Source organism: Macaca thibetana, chromosome 10, assembly GCF_024542745.1.
Source record: "Macaca thibetana thibetana isolate TM-01 chromosome 10, ASM2454274v1, whole genome shotgun sequence".
Lineage (NCBI taxonomy): Eukaryota > Metazoa > Chordata > Mammalia > Primates > Cercopithecidae > Macaca > Macaca thibetana.
In genome coordinates, this window is record NC_065587.1 from 95,375,463 (window position 1) to 95,395,438 (window position 19,976).

The window sequence follows — 19,976 nt, forward strand, 5'->3', positions numbered from 1 at the left end:
CTTTCTATAACTGAGAAAAAATTCCAAAGAGAAGCACCATAGCAAAATATAATACCAAGCCTTCAGAAGTTCAAGGTTTTCATCCAGTAAACTGATGGCTAGATAAACATATCTTTCACAATAACCAATATACAACAAAAATAATTAGAAAAACTACATATGCAAAAAAAGCTGAAAATTATAACCCATAATCAAAAGACAAAGCAGTCAATAGGAACAGAAATTAAGATGCTCAATGTGTGTTCATTATTATTATCATCATCAATATTTGATGTAAAAGGCTCTCTGAAAGAAATCACAGAAGAACATGGTCAGTTTATATATATATATATATATATGAATGAAAGTATGTTTGGCGCTGTCACAACACAGAGTGGCATAATAGTTAGTAACATAGACTTACCACACAGCCATTGTGGGACACTGGGACTCAGATTTCTAGCCTGAAAAACGGGGGAACAATGTCAGTCATATAAAGTTGCTGTAAAGATCAAACCAGCTAAGAAATATAAACTACTGAACAGTGCCTGACACAAAATCAACACAAAATAAACACCAATTAATGGTAGCAGGAAGGAAAGAGTGCTCTTCACCAACATTTTACCTTCAGAAATTGGTTAAGAAGAAATGAGTGCTTGGGAACCCTCCTGTTAGAGCTGAGGAACACAAATAACCCCAAGATATGACCCAACTAAGAAATGAGACACCAGAGTCAGCAGCTCCCAGGACTCAAGAGCATGTCATGTCATAGATCTGGGGTCCAAGTGGACTTCCCAATATCCCAGTCCTGAATTAGCCAGATGTGCCCTTCAGTCCTTGGCTGAGCTGGACTGAGACCTCCTCCAAAGGGAGAAATAAATATGCATCCTGAAGAGAGCTGACTCTGAAAGAGAGAGAAACCCACAGAGGCTGAGTTTCACCAGCACAACTACTTCCAAGCACAATCCTCGGGTAAGTCATTTCTCTTCCCAAGGGGAGGACTGAATGAGCTTATGGTGAGAGGCTGAAAGCTTTTCTCCTTTATTTTTCCCTCATGGGAGAGGAGTGGAAGTGCTATCCTCTCTGTGGGAACCTGCAGACTATGGACATTTCCCCCAACAGTTGGCATTGACTATCTGCATGTTTCTGTATCCACATCTATACAAGAATCTAAGTGGGAATGACCTCCAAAGTGATCTGATAGTAGCAAGGCACTATTCTAGTTTTTTCAAAATTTTAAGTCTCTTCTTTAAATTTTTTTTTGGCAGACTCCATCCTAGACACAGCATACCAGAGTATACCAGAGTCTCCAAAGGGCTAAGCTCAGGAATCTATTCTCAAGCTCCTCATATAGTCAGGCAGGCAATGATCATATCTGGGGACCATTAGAAATTATCTAATGCATACCCTCTGAACTTCAAATTTGTAGTATTCTCATTTTCTGCTCAATAAGCTCAATTTCAACATAGTTCACAGTTTTTCATATCCACCATGGCATTCTGCCAAAGAACTACAACTCGTGTTCTCTAAACCCATCTGTTCTAAGAATGCTGGACTGGTTATCAACTTCTAATGTACCTTGCTTAAACTTTCCTCTCTCACTGTGTCCCTGACGGAACTGCAGAAGACAGAACAACTGCACTAACCATCTCTTTCTGCATATCCCATGTCTCCACAGAGGCCACTGTGTCTTCATAAAGCTAACTGCCACGATTTTCACAACTGATATTTTTTTCTTCATGATTTTCCATTTTCTACTTGAGCATTAAAATATCAGGGAGAAGAGGAAGATAACCATATAGAAGTGGGTACAATAAGATATGTGCCCCAGCACAGTATATGCTAAGTATTCAGAATTTATAGTTATATTAGATAACTATAAATTGGAAAACTATTAACAGAGTTATATTAGATAAGTAATATTTTTCTCATCTTCAAGGCTTACAAAATTAACTGTTTTAAGTGATATTCAAAAAAGGAAGGTACTCACATCAACCCAATTAAAAGCACATTTTCTATAGCTGAATGTAACAATCTTAATCCAAATCATTCACCAAAGTTGTTTAAATTTCTTAAAGGAAGGCTCTAGACATTTGCTTTTTAAAAAGTATCTTGCAAAGCCGTTATGAGGTAGAAGAAAAGTTTAAATGCACTACATTTTTCTACTCCATTGTAACTAAAATCACTACTCACAGGACGTGTAGAGCTTCTGCATTTGGGTCCATCACATTTTCCACTGTCATATGAGTGTACTCTTAAGGTTCTCACTTTATCATCGGCATAATATATTTTGCTTCCAGAATGCCCAGTAAAGCTGAAATTTTTCATTTAAAGTGATATAAAAAATTTCCCAAATATCTACTTAGCAATCTTAAATCTGAGTTTTGGCAAGACAATTTAATGCATACGAAATGAAAACACTATATTTCTCACTCTCTCTCACACACGCACAGATTAAAACCTCAAAATTTTCAGTGTATTTCCTCTTTCTTATACAGCTCAATTTTTATGCAGCTTACTTATAATTTAAAAGCAATTTTAAACATGATTGTCATAAAAATATTTTAAAACAGAGATGAAATATATAAAGGAAGATATAGATCGTCAATGGTTACATTGGGCACATCACATTTCTTTAGAAATAGAACTGTTTCTGCTACTGTAAACAAACTTTTTTCTCACACATTTAAAGTGAGATTAGTGCTGACATAAAATTATCACTCTACGCACAGTCTGAGTGTTTGCACTGGGTTTGAGGTACATTTTCTTCATCTTCACAGCCCCATCACTCTTACTTGAGACTATGGGTCAACGGAAGTTTGCAGGCTAAAACCATTCAATAATATTTTCATCAATGCTGGAATGATAGTAAGTAACATTACAAAATATCAGAGGCCAAAAATGTTTCTTTGTTGGAGCCCAAGATTTTAACTTATTCTTCGTTGCCTGAAAATACTGCTCATTTAACCTCTTTAGGAAAAAAAAATATTTTGGAGATGAATAATTCCTTCCTTAATGCTTCACCCAAGACGATTGCTTCACACTTATCCTCTGATGCTTTGTTGTTTTCATCCATTTGATGTAGCAGGCACCAAGAATCATCTTTCCTTTGGTGATCTGGCATAACGATCTCTTATGCTTTTTGCTAGTTGTTTGATAAATATTTTGTAAATTTTTCCATGGTATGTATGCACTGTTTTTTGTAGTTCCAATTCTAAAGGTTTTATTAAGGAATGAATGTTGTCATCTTGAAAGAACAATTTCTCAGCGCTTCATAAACAGCTCTAAAAGCTGGTTGCTTATCGTCATGGTAAACACCTCTGTTCCCGTGAAGAATAAAGATTCCTTCTTCTGCTTCTTGGCAACTGCTTCCATATAGACAATGATCTGGATGATAATTCCATTGACACGGAGAGACAAAAGGGCTTTCTGGATTGTGAAAAACATGATATCCAACAAATCTTGATCACCCATGTCATGTTTAGCTTGTATATTTTAAGCCATGTCATAAGTATGTCTCCTCATTGTAGTCGCACAGTTGTCACATCATTCTTGAAATACTTCCTTCTCATTCCAGTCATGTTTGTCAACATTACTCCAGAGTTTCCTCCAGCTTTTCCACGGTATGGATGCCTAGCAAAGCGACTATACCATCCTATTAGAGGTTCCTTGGGTTCTGGTGCCATTGCAGCAATTTGTGTGGAATGAAATTTCTTTAGTAAAGACCAAATAGTATCAACTGGTCGTAAAAAAGGGCTATCAGTGTGGGAGTCAACTTATTTCAGGAATAACGGCAAGGACAATCTCTGTAAACCACATGGTTTAAAAAGGTTTTCCACTCTGCTGCATTCTCACTTGGAAAGGTTATGGGGTATATTGTATAATTAAATATTTGGAGAAATGACCCCTGTCAAATCTTCCTTTAAAGCTGTGATGTAGCTGATCTTCAGCAAAAACCTGGAATTGAAAAGCTTTGATCCTGAAAATGATAGCTGACTTCAACCTGGTCATAGTTTCTTCCAGTCTTTCACCACAGGCAACTATAGCTAGATGCATTTTCTCAACAGGCTGTATTTTCAGACTACACCTGTCCCACCCGCCTGGATGCGCAGCGGGACCAGCGTTGCCCGCTCCTCTCACTGCACCACATCTGCCTCCAGCCAGTCAAGAAGCCACTGCATGCCTGCGTCTTCCAGTCACTGCCACCTTTTCCTTCCTCCAGGGATGTGGCAGCTGGCTGAAGGCGTAAAGGAGCGAGCAGAAGCCGCAGGCCAGACAGAGCGCCACCAGGCACAAGTAGCGCTGCATGGCTCCAGCCGCCTTCCTTGGTCTCTGTCTCTGCCACGCCCACCTGGGGAACTGGAGCAGAGGGAGCCTAGTTCTGGAAATTTACCCTTTTTACTCTCCATGGATTCAACAGCAGTGTCTAAAAGAAAAAAAATCATCAATCAATCAATCATTTATATATATTTTAATATAAAGATAAAACACTGCGAACCAGTGGAACTGGATAGAAAGTAATTCAATTTTACAGAACACATCTGTTTTCCAGGCTCTTACTTTTAATAAACATAAAAAGAGCCATATATATTTCTGTGGAATTCCCCTTTTACTTAAGAATTCATTAGCGAATTAGTTTAATGAGGCTGTTTTATTAGAGGCTGTAGTTTCATTCAAAAATTAGAATAGGAACAATGACTTGTAAAAATTCAACATTGTATTTTATTTTTGAGATGGAGTCTCACTCTGTTGTCCAGGCTGGAGTGCAGTGGCATGATCTCAGCTCACTGCAACCTCCATGTCCAGGGTTCAAGCCATTATCCTGCCTCAGCCTCCTGAGTAGCTGGGATTACAGGCACGTGCCACCACGCCCAGCTAAACTTTTTTTGTGTTTTTAATAGAGACGAAGTTTCACCATCTTGGCCAGGCTGGTCTTAAACTCCTGACCTCGTGATCAGCCCACCTTGGCCTTCCAAGGTGCTGGGATTACAGGCGTGAGCCACCGCGCCCGGCTGGAAGTTCTTTCTTCTTAAAAGGATCATAAATATAATTCACACAGGCATGACACTTTTACTAATATAGATTGACTTTTTGCTTCAAATAACCCATTCGTACATCTAAATTAATTTTGGTCTGTATGTGTGTGTGCATGTGTGCGTGCGTGGATGTGTGTGTATAAATGGCAGTAAAGGGTAAAAGGGAAGGTGGAAAAAAGGGAGATGGTCTAACATTTTTCACACATTTTTTAAATACACCAAAGATATGTAGTAAAAACAATGGTGTGGTGAAAACAAAATGTTGCAAACTAGATAAAAGACTTAGCTCCAGGTCCCGTCCCGTCCAGTCCGGAGGCGGCGCCCGCCAGCGTTAAGCTCCAGGCAGTTCAACAAGGGCCGCTCCTACAGCTTCTTGGGGGAGGTCAAGAACAGACTCCTCTCCAGATATGACCCCCAGAAGGAGGCAGAGCTCCGCAGCTGGATCACGGGACTCACCGGCCTCTCCATCGGCCCCGATTTTCAGAAGGGCCTGAAGGATGGGATTATCTTATGCACATTCATGAACAAACTGCAGCCGGCCTCAGTCTCTAAGATCAACCGCTTCCGTGTAGAACTGGCACCAGCTGGAAAACCTCTCCAACTTCCTCAAGGCCATGGTCAGCTACAGCATGAACCCCCTGGACTTATTTGAGGCCAACCACCTGTTTGAGAGTGGGAACGTGACCCAGGTGCAGGTGTCTCTTCTTGCCCTGGCAGGGAAGGCCAAGACTAAGGGGCTGCAGACCAGGATGGACATCGGTGACAAGTACTAAGAGAAACAGGAGCGGAACTTCCACAACGCCACCATGAAAGCCGGCCAGTGCCTCATCAGGCTGCCCATTACCAACAAATGTGCCAGCCAGTCAGGCATGACCATGTACGGCAGGGCACGGGGAGGCATCTCTACGACCCAAGAACCACATCCTGCCCCCGCCATGGACAACTCCAGATGGGCACAAACAAATGTGCCAGCCAGGTGGGCTTTTTGACTCCTGGGACCCGGTGGCACATCCACCACGCCAAGCTGGGAATCAACAACTGTGACAACTCCTCCATGTCCCTGAAGATGGGCTACAGGCAAGGCGCCAACCAGAGCGGCCAGGTCTTTGGCCAGATCTTCAATACACGGCCCCAAGTACTACCCGGAAGCCCAGTGGCCCATGGGGCTCCCTCGGGTGCCGGCGACTGCCCGGGGCCAGGGGAGGCCCCTGAATATCTCCCTTACAACCAGGAGGAGACCGGCTACTGAGGCTCCCAGCACACTCTCTCCCCAGACGGTCTCCCCGTCTGGGTGTTTGGGTTTTTCTGTGTTTCCGTCTTTTTTTTTTTTTCCAACCTGTTCAGTGCTACCAGTCAACTGAGGGTCTGTGAGTGGCGGCGTGGGATCAGGCAGCAGGGTTTTTTTCCCCACACCCCTCCCCATTGCTTTGGTTCCCTCGCAGGACTGAGCCACCAAAGGGATCAAGGCCTTTTCCTGATGCGTGTAGGATAAGGGTCCCCACTGGCATGTCCAGGCTGTGCACCCAGCTGTGCTGGGGAGAAGAGACCTGGGCGTGGAGGAAACCGGACCCAGAAGATTTCCAGTGGCCTCTCTTCTTCCCCTTTTTGTCAGCCAATCAGTTTGTGGTTTCTGTGCCCACAAAATCTTCAGGAGGTATTAACTAAAGAAAACTTTTTTTTCCTGAGGAACGGCACGGAGACAGTGGAGAGGGTGCTGGGAAATAAGTGCCCTGGGAGAGGGGGCCCAGACACGATGCTAAAATATCTCAGGCTCCTGAGTGGCTGGATTTCCCTAGGACCCTCAGACCTACATTGGGGCCCGGTGAGAAAACTGAGGCCCGTACAGGGTAATGGAATTCTGAGTTGCCAAGGTTAAGCCTGACCCCTCTCCATCCTAGCTCCCCCACCCCCGTGGCCCTCACTAGGATTTTTGTTTGTTTGTTTGTTTGTTTGTGTTTTTTTGAGATGGAGTCTCACTCTGTCGCCCAGGCTGAAACACAGTGGAGTGATCTCGCCTCACTGCACCAGCCTCCCACGCTCAAGCGATTCTCCTGCCTCAGCCTCCAGAATAGCTGGGACTACAGGCGTGTGCCACCACGCCTGGCTAATGTTTTGTATTTTTATTAGAGACAGGATTTCACCATGTTTACCAGGTTGATCTGGAACTCTTGCCCTCATGTGATCCCCCCGCCTCGTCCTCCCAAAGTGTTGGGGTAACAGGCATGAGACACCACGCCCAGCTTCTCAGTAGGTTTTAAGGAGCCTTAGCCCTCCTCCCCTTAGGGCCTGACCAGGTATACTGGTCTATCAAGAAGCTTATAGTCCTGGCAGATGGTGAAGGGGAGCCAGTGTGTCACATGGTCAGAGAGGGAGTAAGAGAGAGAAGGGGGCAGTCCCATGCTGTTTTTAACAATCAGATCTCTCATGAACTCACTGTGAAGAACTCACTCAAGTGGATTGTGATAAACTAAGCTTGTCCAACCCGCAGCTTGTGGGCTGAATGCAGGTCAGAACAGCTTTGAATGTGGACCAAAACAGAATTGTCAACTTTCTTAAAACATAAGCGATTTTGTGTGCATGTCTGTGTATGTGTGTCTTTTCCTTTTTTCTTTTCTTTTTTCTTTTTTTTCTTAACTCATCAGTTATTTTCGGTGTAATTTATGTGTGGCCCAAGAAAATTCTTCTTCCAATGTGGCTCAGGGAAGCCAAAAGGTTGGACATTCCTGTGCTAAACTATTCATAAGGGATCCACCCCATGATCCAATACCTCTCACTGGGTCCCACCTCCAACACTGGGGATCACATTTCAGCATGAGATTTGGAGGGAACACACATCCAATCTCTATCAGGGGTATGTGCCCATCATTGAGACAGGCTGTAGAGTATGCACACTTTCAAACGGGTCCTGTCATATTATTTTCTGAAATGTTTAAAACCATTTAATTTCCCATCCATTGCCCATAAAGGCTGTTTTCCTCATATCCTCATCACTCAATGTTATCTAGGATTCTTAAATTTTCTAAACAAGTGGTGAAAATACAGATCACATTTTATTTGTACACATTGCATTTGTCAGATTGTTAATAGTGTATCGGATTCTTTGGCCCATTTTGCTATTGAGTTTACTATTTTCTTTGTTCATTTGAATATCAATCATATTCACTTTACCCTAAGCAGTGTCAACATTTTCTATTATTGTCATACGTCTGATAACTTTGTATGCCAGCTTTTATTGAAATGAGTCTTTATGATTGTTATACTTATTCTAAAGTTTTTGTATTTAATTAAATTTGTTGGATTAGTATATCTTTTATTAAACTGGGACAACAAGCCCAAATCTATGTTTTGTTGGGTTCATTCAGATTTAGAATTCAGATAACTTTTTGGTGGATAAATTATTTTTATCATAATGAAGAATGGCTATCATAATGCAATATGATCATTTCTGCCAATGCTTAATGTTTTGTAGTCCACTTTGTTTATGTGATCAGGAGGGCAAGACCTGAATGACTTTGACCAACTCAGCCTTCTGGACCTCCTAGTCCTCAGAATGATTTTAGAATGTTCCAAGAAGACAATATCCTGAGATGGGGAGAAACTGTCTGGGACAGTCTGGACTCTGTCCTTGTTTTTCCTAGAACAGGATATTCCTGCAATTCTTAAACTCCGAGAACCAAGGTGCACATGGGGTGTGAAACCTGGGGTGGAGCACTCAGGGGTTCCTCAGCTGCAGTACACAGTGGGGCATGCGCAAAGGAGACTCTGTCAACCCTGGGCAACTTTTCTGACCTCAAGGATCAGGCTTGTCATCATAGAACTTAGGCTTTTGCTGATTCTTCCTGCTCCTCTGTTAGTAATAAATGTAGTTTGTCTGATTTACTGTGTGAGCATTCTTCTGTTTCTGGCAGCTTGGTTTATATAAAATACCTCCTGCTAGACCTACAAATCTATGCAATGTGGAAGTGTCATAGAGGTAAACAAGCAACTTAACTGAGTTGAAAACTAACATACATAACATGGGGCCACTGCAGCAAGGGGCAAAATGATCCTGCCAAAATATCATATGTGACCATTCCAGACATATTGTGGAAGAAGAAATTGGATGCTGAAACTCAGAGAGGTCTGAAGATCTTATCCAAGCCAACAGGAGGCTAATAAAGCCAGGGAATTCCACTGTACTCTGATTCAAGAGTACAAGCTTCATCTCAGAGAAGAGCAATGCAATGGCACCAGTGATCAGACCAGGGAGACCGCCTGCCACAGAGAAAGCAGAGGTCTAGAGAATAGCACGAAGACAATAAAAGACTCCAGATTCAATTTCCCTTTGCCTTGAGGCCACAGAAAGCCCAAAGCATGTGAACATCTTCTTGGAGGCATTTAACTAAAAGAACAATTGAAACTTGAAGAAAATGTGAGTCAAAAGTTAAATTTAAAGATATGTTACTTTCTCCAACCCTCCCCCACCAATTCACCACAGGATGAGTCTAGTGAGATAAAACATGTCATTTATACAAAATACAGAAGTTTTATGTTCTTTATGTGAGCAGAAATATGTTCAAATTTTACTCAATAAATGTGTTTTGTTTTACTACTAGAAATAGTAAATTTCACTTGGTCATTACTTTATAATTATCTTTATTTAAATTTGTATCAGCTCACTCCCGGGTATCTACCTACAGGAAAAGAAGTCATATGAAAAAGACACATGTACACACATTTATAGCAGCACCATTTGCAGTTGCAATAATGTGGAACCAGGTTAAATGTCTATCAGCCGATGAATAGACAAAGAAAATGTGTTATAGATACACCATGGAATACTACCCAGCTCGGAAAATGAACCAAATAATGGCATTCGCAGCAACCAGGATGGAGTTAGAGATGATTATTCTAAGTGAAGTATCTCACGAATAAAAAAACAAATATGGTATGTTCTCACAAGTGGGAGCTAAGCTAAGAGGGTGTAAAGGCATAAGAATGACATAATGGACTTTGGGGACTCGGATGGAAGGTTCGGGGGGTTAAGGTACACATTGGGTACAGTGTACACTACTCAAGTAATGGGTACAGCAAAGTCTCAGAAATCACCACTAAATAACTTTTCTATGTAATGGAAAACCACTTGTTTTCCCAAAACTATTTCAATGTAGTAATATATAGGAAAACAATGAATATGATAGTCTTGAGGTGCAACATTCACTGGATTTCATATGGGAGAAAAACAGCTAAAATCAAACACGTGGACAGGCAGTCAGAACATTGTCCATCACATACATAGTAAAATTAATAGGAGGCCAAACGTTCATGAGGGGAGTCCATTTGGAATAGCCTGCACCTGCAGTGAGGATGTACGCCATAGGGCACACATAACTCATGTTAGGGAGAAAACGTATAATTTTACTCAATGTGAAAACATCTTCGGAAGTAGCTCACTCCATGCTGTCCAGATGCATTTCTGTACTGTAGAGACTAAGAGTCATCAAAGTGAAAAACCTCTGCCCTGCTCCAAGTTCCGCTTCACACAGGAGTAATACTACTGGAGGGAAAAGCCATACATGTCCCAAGTGAGGGAAAGCCTTTACATATCAGTCATTTCTTATGAGACATATGAAAATTCACACTGGATAAAAACCGTATGAATGTAACAAAAGTCAGAAAGTCTTTAGATATTCCCCACACCTGAATAAACATTTAAGAAAGAGCATTCTGGAGAAGCCCTATGGATGTAAGGAATGTGGGAAAGTCTTCAGCAAGCTTCAAAACATGCACATATAAGGAGCCACGCTGGAAAAGAAAAACCCCTATAAATGTGACAAATGTGGAAAAGACTTCGCAAAGTCATCAGAATTAAAAGTCATCTTAAGATTTACAATAATGAGAAGCCCTGTGGGTGAAAATGGGGAAATCATCATTAATTTTTTCACCATACTCAATATGAGAGGAGGACATACTGGAAGGGAGCTCAATGAGTTAACATGCATAAGAACATCTTCCTGAACTCTCGTATCTTATAGAAGTGTGAAAAGAAACCCTCTGAACGTAAAGTCTATGGAAAGCCTTTTATCTTCATTCATCTTGAGTACCTGTTTGTTCTCACACTGGAGAGAAGCTGTGAAAGTAAGGAATATGAAAAAAAGCCTCAGTGTTGCCTCAGACTCATAATTCATACAAGAACTCACACTGCAGAGACTGCTTGTGGAAGTAAAAAATGTAGAAAAGACCTCTTTAAACACTTATCCCTCCTGTTGCACAAGATTCCACGCCCTGGAGGGAGACTACAGTGGGAATGAACATAAGAAAGTTTCAGTTCCAGCTCTTCACTTATTGGGCATGAATGAGCACATAGTAGGACTGAAGCACTGTAAACGTTAACAGTGTTGCCATTATCATTGTCTTATCCTTCAAGTAGAACCCAAATTCATACTTTTCTAGTTTTTCCTTTCTTAACAAAATGGTATAAGATGACAGATATGTCTTAGCACCCTTTCCGCTCTGCCACGTTAATGTTGCTATGTAGTAGCTTGGTTACAATTCACTCACACATGGTTTCATTCTCAATGTGAAGCCCTCTCTGCGCTCCATTCACTTTAGATTTAGAATTCATCTCCTCCATGATACCTTTTTTGTCAGTTTGTTTTTGTTGGTCACAATTTGACTGCATTATGGTCACATTATGCGGTTTTAATGGTGCCGATTTGGTGTACCTGTTACGACTTTCATTTCGGTGTAATAGGGTCAATTCTGTCCATTTCCCTGCTATATCCATTATTCTCATCTTCTTCACTAAGGGAAGATGGAACTTTTTACAAGGAGCACTATTGAAATGCCTTTATTTATGTCGTTATCCTTATTTTATTATTTAAATTTTTTTTTTTTTTTTTGAAAAATGGTCTCACTCTGTCTCCCAGGCTGGAGTGCAGCGGTATGATCAGAGCTCACTACAGCCTTGAACTCCTGGGCCGTTGTGATCTCCCAGCTCAGACTCCTGAGTAGGTAGGAGTGCAGGCATAACAGGTGTGCACCACCACGCCAAACTTTTGTTTGTTTTTGTAGAGACTGAGTCCCTTTATGTTGCCCAGAATGGTTTCAAATTCCTGGGCTCAAGTGATTCTCCCACCTTGGCCTCCCAAATTGCTGGAATTACAGGCATGAGCCACCATGCCCGCCCCTGATTAATGTCTTTAAATGAGTTTCCCAGTTTTTCTCATAACTGCAGTGAGCAGAGCTTATAGTCCTGACCAATGTGAAATGCAGAATTCACTGGTTTGGATTTCTGAAAATCTGTTTGGAAATGGGAGAGTTATTGTTACTCTTTTCTTTTAACCAAGTTCCCTTTGCTCTTTCTGCTCGCTGCTCTCTGGGAATAGGATGAAATGCCCAGAGTCAGGATAAGCCACTTGAAGACCCTTGGAATGATGGTCCCAACAACAAAACCTTCAATATACAAGATTTCTAACTCCCTAAAGGCATGTTGGATATCCATGGCTGCCCTGGACTTTTTCTGGACTTGTTTCATGAAAGTAAGCCTTAATAGAACTAGGAGACATTTTAGGAGTGATATTTATAACAAATTGAATGATAAACCTAAAAATGAATAAAACAAAATACAAAAATAAAGAGAATAGACAAAATGGGCTTACAGATGCCGACTGGCCACAAATCCTTGGCTCTCACCCCCATGGATGCCTCACCTACTGTGACGCTTGGAGGGCTGGCAGCCATCACTCAAGAAATCAGAACACAGTGGCTTCTACTGCAGCATCAGGGAGCAAAACCTAAGCCTGTCAGCTCTCAAGAAACATACTTGTGTGTGTGTGTGTGTGTGTGTGTGTGTGTATACACGTGAGATAAATTTCTTCTGTGACTTTGACCTATCTCATGCTAAAATGATACAATGAGTTAAAACTAGTGCAAATTTCTGGCAACAGAACTTCATCTCCCCATTACTTATCCAGGGCATTGAAAATTGGCCCACATCACAGATCCTTAAGTCATTCTCTGAATCATGAGGAGAAAAGAGAACAGAGAGAACTCCATGTATGTTCCAGTCACAGGGCTGAGTGCTGTGTCTACATGATCCCTCTTGGTGCTTGCCACAACCCTGCAAGAGAAAAGTAAAGACTCAAACACACACGCACATGCTCAAACACAAACTAGAAACTACAGAACAAAGAAAACATTGACAACTAATAGAAGCATAGTGCTGGCCAAGCAAGGTGGCTCATGCCTATAATCTTAGCACTTTAGACCAGGAGTTCAAGACAAACCTGGGCAACATAGGAAGACACCGTCTCCACAAAACATTTTCCTAGATAAACATCATTTTTAAAAAGAGGTATAATGCCTAAGGGCTCAGGGAAGCAATACTCCTATGGCTGTGTAGTAAGCAGCAGGCAAAGTTGCTTGTCAGAACAAAGTGGTAGTGATTCCAGGCTTCCTTTGCACACTTAGCCAGGAGACTGGTGAGCTCAGCACTGCCTGGGTTCACTTTACCCTTCTACGGCTCTAAAGCTCTGGCAGGTGGGACCTAAGCATAAGAGAAAGTGATATTATGCAGGACTCTCTTGACCGCATGTGATGGAAACCTAACTCGATCCAGCAGAACATTGAGTTAATTCACTCTAATTACTAAAAACATCCGTGAGTAGATGGGCTTCTGGCTCAGTGGGATCAGGGGTCAACTAACATCAACCAAGGCTCATTCTGTCCCTTCATTTCCTGTGTCAGCTCTGCTTTTCAGGTAGGCTATTTTGAGAGAGCAGCAAAAAATGGCCCCATAAATTTCATATCACTTACTTCCTTGGAAAATGCTATGCCAGTAAAAAGAAAGCACCTCATTCCCAGCAGTTTCACCAAAAGTGCAGGGATGACTTCCATGAGCCCAGCTTGGATCACACGCCCACTCCTGAATGAATTACCCTGCTGATCCGACTGCCCAGGGTGGATCAGCACCTCCCAAATCCCATGGGCTAGTATTGAAAGAGTGGTCCTCCCATGCGAAAAATGGAAGGACAGTACCAGAGGAATATGGGCGGGAGGGCCTCATCTCTAGATAAAAAGTATGAGCGTATTTGTGTTCTTTGTACACTCATTTATATGGTCACTGGGAAGAAAACGAGAAAAACTAACACACGACTTTCTACAGGCCTCTGTGCTTTGTTTCCAACACTGAGCTGTGAGAAATTTAATTATTAAAACAAAACTTTGAAAATAAATAACAATTTGGGACAATGGGGACAGTTAGCTGATGCAGCACAGGTGAGCAGTTCTTTTGTGCCCATGAGGACACAATTCCCAGGAGGCCGCCTGTGGTCTCCTAGGAGAAGTGTGTGGGCACCCACTGGCTGCAGTTCCACCTTTTCCTTCCCTGGACTCTCAGGAAGACAGGAGTTCTGGATTCAGCTGAACTGAGTTCAAGTTCAGGCTCTGTGACTCACTGGCTGTGGAATTCTGGGTGAGTCACTTACTCTTCTTGAGTCCCATATCATCCTTGGTAAAAAGAAGAGGTATAATTATTGTTAGGTTTTGAAGGCAAGGCGAGGGTTAAAGAAAGACAGAGAGACAGTTGGCAGCTTCAACAGCAACTTCTTTATTGCCACCAAAACCCTGGGGAGGATTAAACCAGCTTAGTGCTGGCACAACTGCTGCTCACAGGCTGGGGTAATCTTGGGACTGGGACGGCGGGGTCCGGGCGGTAGAGCTTGTTGCCCAGCAGGATATGGCAGGGATGTTCCTGCAGACAGACTGTGGAGCCTTTGCCTGGGACGATGTGATACAAATGTTTCTGCAGTAAGGCAGACAGGAAGGATGTTTCTCATGGCCCGAGTTCCCATGGAACGTTTCACTCTGACCAGGGTCTGCAACATGGCTGGAGGTTTACAACATGGTACAGGTTAGACTAACAGTAACATCTCCCAGGTAGACAGTTCTACAAAGTAAACTTCCCTTGAACATCTACACTCTACCAGACATGGTGCTGGGACCCAGGTCACAGGAGGAACAGGACAGATGAGGTCCCTGCCATCCTGGTGCTCATGTCTGACACAGGAAGCTAATGGGTCATAAGACCAGGTCAGATGCTGGTGGTAATGAAAGACATTACCAGAGTGAGATGAGCTAGAAAGAAACGGAAGGAGCTGTTCCAAACACAGTGGCAGGTGGAGACCCCTCCAAAAGGTGACTTTTGAGCAGAAACCTGAGAAATGCCCGACCAGGGGAAAACCTAGGGTAAGTTCCACAGAAACAACTGCTGTGGAAGGCGAAAGCGTGTCATCATCCAAAACCAAGGGAGAAGACCCACAAAACTCCACTCATATGGAGCAGAGGGGCCTGCAGGGAGAAACAGGATTCTGCTGCTCATTTGGGTATCTGCTTCCCAGCAGGAAAGGGGACTATGCAGGTTAGAGGGGCTAAGTGAATCCTGGGCTGTGGGGTTACAGGAGCCGGTGCTGACTCACTGTTGGAGGTGAGCCACAAGAGGAGGCTTAGAACCCCTACCTGCAGCCTCTCCAGTCTAATAAGGAGATTGTAGTGTGGTCAGTGGTGGTATCCGGAGACCGTTGAAGGGCACACGGAGTGATACCTCCTCTGGCCTCTACTCTCAGCTGCAGATTTTCCGAGTTCCTGGAACAGCTTCTCTGTGGCCCCATCAAAATGGAGGGTGGTGACAGCACCCACAAGATGCTAACACCGGGGCCCTGTGCCATACCACCTGCTTCCCTTGGCCCTGCCCAAACCTTTGTAAACAGCTTTTTCTTAATGACCCTTCAGTCGCTTCAAGGTCCCTGCCAGCACCTGACTGCCACATTCCCCAGAGGGACCAGGCTCCTCGGCACAGGAGCTGAGGTTTCTACAGGCACAGAGGAAACACTGTCCCAGCTCTTGGAATGGAGTCAGGAGTGGAAAACAGAATGCTTGTTCTCATGCTCAGACTTACCAATTGTTTCATTTCATCGCACCAAGGCTGTGTGGCATTTTGAAGGAGAATTAGTAATCTACATAATTACAAATTATGTTCTTAAAGGAAGCTGCTCAGTGCCATGCCTGAAACAAGGTGAAACTCCATGAGGAGATGTGTGAGAAGCCAGGGTGCCATAGTTACAAACCAGGACTCCAGGTGCAGACTGCTTGGTTCAAACCTGGACCAGTGGAATGAATTTTCGCAACTCTCCGTATTGCTCTTTGCCCCAGTTTTTCCATCTAACAACTAGAAGTAAAAACAAGGTTATTGTGAAAATTAAATGAATTAAAGCAGAGAGTGTCTAAAACAACACTCCCAGTCACACAGTCAGCACTGAGCATGTTTTTCTTCACTACTCTTAATGAGGTAAGAGTGCACGGGCAACACCCATGAGCCTGGGCTTTCTATGGCACAGGCATCAGAGATCCCACTTTTGAGGTCCTGCATATATTCTTTTGACGTTGATAAGGGAAGAGTCTCATGGGTGAGGAGCAAGCAACCACATTGGGGCCAGACAACCCATGGTCAAAGTTGAACTCCACCACTGTTCAGCTGGGTGACTCTGGGCAAGTGACTTTCCCTCTCATGTTCCTTTTTCATAAAAACTCTAGGACAGTAATTCGACTGCCAGTCCTTCCTTAGGGTGCGAATCTCAGGAAACACCGGTAGAGCCGTGGGGAACAGAGACAGGAAGGGAATGCAGCAGTTAACGGGACCTTCATCAAGAAAGTTTCCACTGTGGCAGCCAGGACTCAGCCCTGCCAGGTACCTCCGAGAGACAGCATAGAACACACGCCTCAGAGTCATCTCACCCAGAGTAAGGGAGCTGGGGTATTTATCCACTGATACCCACCAGTCAAACCTCAGGGACCCTTCCAAGGTCATGATTCCTCCAGAATGTCCTGCCTGCACTGCAAGGGTCAGACCTGGGGTTGAGGGCAGGGCACCTGACAGCACCTCCAACAATGAGCAGGAACACAGCCTGGTGTGGGGAGTTTCAGTGAGTCACTGATTCCAACACACACATACACATACCTTCACACACCACACTCTAACACCAACACAGTGCATATGTATGTACACATACATGCACACATGACTGTTGTCCACTTAGATCCTGGTGACTCCATGGGATAGACAATAAGGCAGGAATCAGAGGGAAGAGCAAAATTAAGGGGAGTGAATGTCTTAAGAACAAAATGCACATTGAGGCAGAAAATCAAGGGGGAAGAGGAGTGGTCTGGACACCAAATGCCTGCTGGGTGGCACCTGCTCTACACACACTGTCACTAATTCTCCAAGCAGCCTCATGAGGTAGAAGAAATTCCCCTCAATTTACAGATGACAGAAACCTAGTTAAGAAAAGAAAGCTGATTTTACCAGTGTCTCAGCAAGTTAGTGGGTGAAGGTATGGACTCCCAGCTCTCTGTCCACAAAGCCTACAAATTCTCCCTTGTTAGGCAGGCTGGATACCGGGCTCTGCTTCTGGACTCTGCTCCTTTTCCTGCTAGGCAATCATGGCAGAACTGGCAGAAACGTTATGCCCCTTCACCACCTGGAGCAGAGCCAATGAGAGGGGCTGGGGAACAGGCCATGAGGCCCTGCACCCTCCATTCATTGTCTTCAGGATTGCGATCCCTCAGAACTCTTGCACCATGTGGTGGCAGCACTCTCAGTGTCTGGGTGTCTTCTGAGGTTGTACAGGATGCAGTGGAGGCCACTGGCTGTGCTGTCATATCCTAAGTGGCAGCCACCCAGTCTTGGGCTTCTTGGCTGCTTCAGCACCAGAGGATGGACAGTGCCCATGCACTGAGGCCCTCAGGAGAATGGGAGGGAAAGGAAAGGCAGCATGGAGAGATGTAGGGTCCATCCACCATGTCCCTGGATGGAAAGACTCCTGTTCCCACAGTAGTTCCCACACTGGGACCACGATTGGCACTCATAAACATGCCAGCCTCCATTTATATTTCCTTGTTTGACAACTCCTTCCCATTTTCATCCTGGAGACAAGACTTCTGAACACACTAGCTCTGAGAGCACCTGAGACAGTCCCTGAAGACCTTTGATCCAAGCAGGATCCCTCCCTTGCCATCTCCAGACCTCCCCACAAGCTCCCTCCCTGGTCTCCTGGCTCTTGTTCATCCCTTCCAGGCAGCCTTCCACAATCATCTCTAAAACATATCCGACTGTCCCTCATGTATCCAGCACTTTCCATGGCTCCCCAGAGCCCTCCAGATCAAGTTCAAATTCTTTGATCAGACACTTTGATCAGATCTCAAGCTGCATTCTACCTCCTGAATTAAGATCCCCGAGAAGCCCAACTTGCTCAGCACAAATGAATCACTGAAGTCAAAAATCTTGAACGTGGCCTTGGCCTTGAGGAAGTCATCAACACCCTGGCTAGTGAGGGTGCAGTGCTGCTCCAGGATGATGGTGTGTAAAGTTGTGCTCCAGGTCGCAAGCCCTGAAGAAGCATCTCTCCTCAGGACTGGGTAGTACAGGAAGTCTGTGCACAGGCAGATCTGCTGGTGCCGTTACACTATGCAGCTCCAAGATGGTGGCAATATACTTACTGAGATGCCTGCAGGGTGAGGCTGGGGAGAGGAAGCAGTTCCATAACACGTATGAAACCCTGGAAAGACTTCCCTGCCAGAATCTCAGGACCACATTACATCCAGAAATGGGTGCCTTCTGGGCACACTTCTCTCCCTGCCTCCCACTCTGAGCTGCCTCCTAGCCCCACATGCCCCAGCCTGGCCCAGGGCTTGGAGCCCAGCGGGTGTTCCGTCCATGGTGTTGACTGCTCCCTGGGCCAGGAGAGCCCTTGGCGGCTCTGTGACTCCTCCTGTAGAACCCCTGCCTCTACCATGGGACCTCCTGATTCCCACAGAAGCCCCCACGGCCCTGGATTGCTTTACCTGCCCTGGGATCCTCCAGCCCCATAGACCTTACTTGACGCCTTAGCCCTCCCAGAACATGACATGTTTCTCAGAATGTGGCTGATGTCCAGGGCCATCTGTGGATGTTTGCTGGGGGCCTCTTGCTATTCTCCTTTATGGTCTGTAGGGCAGGGTCAAGAGGAGAAACCAGTCCAACATTCAGAATGGACAAAAAGCTCACTGCCACAACGGCAACCACCGAACAGTCAGCAGTGCTTCTGGATGGAAAAGAGGTTTCATTCTGCAGAAAGCTCCTTGTTTGGCTTCTCTCGGAAGCCAGGGAGGGGTACCAAGCCCGGCTTACCTGCAATGCCTACGTTACCATCTGTTCCTAGGATATGCGATGGGCCCCTGCTCCCACTGTAGGGTTGACATTCCCTCCAGCTGGAGACCTGGGCTCCTGACACCAGCTGGCCGGTTTGTCCTGCTCTGGATGACAATGGAAAGGCTGTGCCTGGTATTTCCCTAGGTTCTTGGTTTCTACTTTCTAGACATCCAGCAGCAGTGACCATACCTGTTCCCACTCCTGAAAGGGGACTCCCTTGTAGGGCAGCTGAGACATCTACAGATGGAAGACTGCTCAGTGAGACAGGCCACAGGGGTCCCAGGGGAGGATCAGGGGCTGGAGGATTCTGGAGGTTTCCAGCCTTGGGGTCGGAGGTTTCCAGCCTTGGGGTCTGTGGTTCCTCAAAGAGGTTAGGTCTACCTAGTACCAGGCCTGCCCTCCCATGATTCAAAGAGTGGATGATTGCTCAGCATCAGGAACTCTGATCTGGAACTAGTTTTTCATTTAGGTCACCAAGAGACAACCCCTAACCCCTGAGCAGGGCGTGGTCCAAGCTCTGGCATGAGATTCTCTTCCAGCAATGTGATGCCTACAGGGCCAGGTAGAAAAGCCGGTGACCAGGCCTTCTGTCCTCCAGCAAAGGAGTGTGCCATCCACTAGAAAGGCAGGTGGTACAAGGCCACAGCACTTGGTGCCTGTATCCCTGGCTCTGCAGACACCGGTCATGGAGGTCCTCCCGTCTTCACATTACCTTCTTGCTGCTTCTAGATTTCCTC

General features: G+C 44.6%; 1 protein-coding gene and 2 pseudogenes across 2 annotated transcripts in view; 1 reads left to right on the plus strand and 2 right to left on the minus strand.

The window, feature by feature from the left end:
* The window catches only part of LOC126929834 (uncharacterized), a 794,775-nt gene extending 775,225 nt beyond the window's left edge, over positions 1 to 19,550 (minus strand). The window contains exon 1 of one of the 2 annotated variants that reach the window (XM_050746501.1): positions 18,894 to 19,550. The gene's annotated coding sequence lies outside the window, so the exon portion shown is untranslated. Of the gene's footprint in view, positions 1 to 15,726 lie in introns of both variants that reach the window. The other variant, XM_050746499.1, reaches the window with a different exon arrangement.
* On the minus strand, positions 3,078 to 4,287 carry LOC126929830 (glucoside xylosyltransferase 1-like; annotated as a pseudogene).
* LOC126964136 (calponin-2-like) lies at positions 5,159 to 6,264 on the plus strand (annotated as a pseudogene).
* Positions 19,551 to 19,976: the final 426 nt, after the last annotated feature.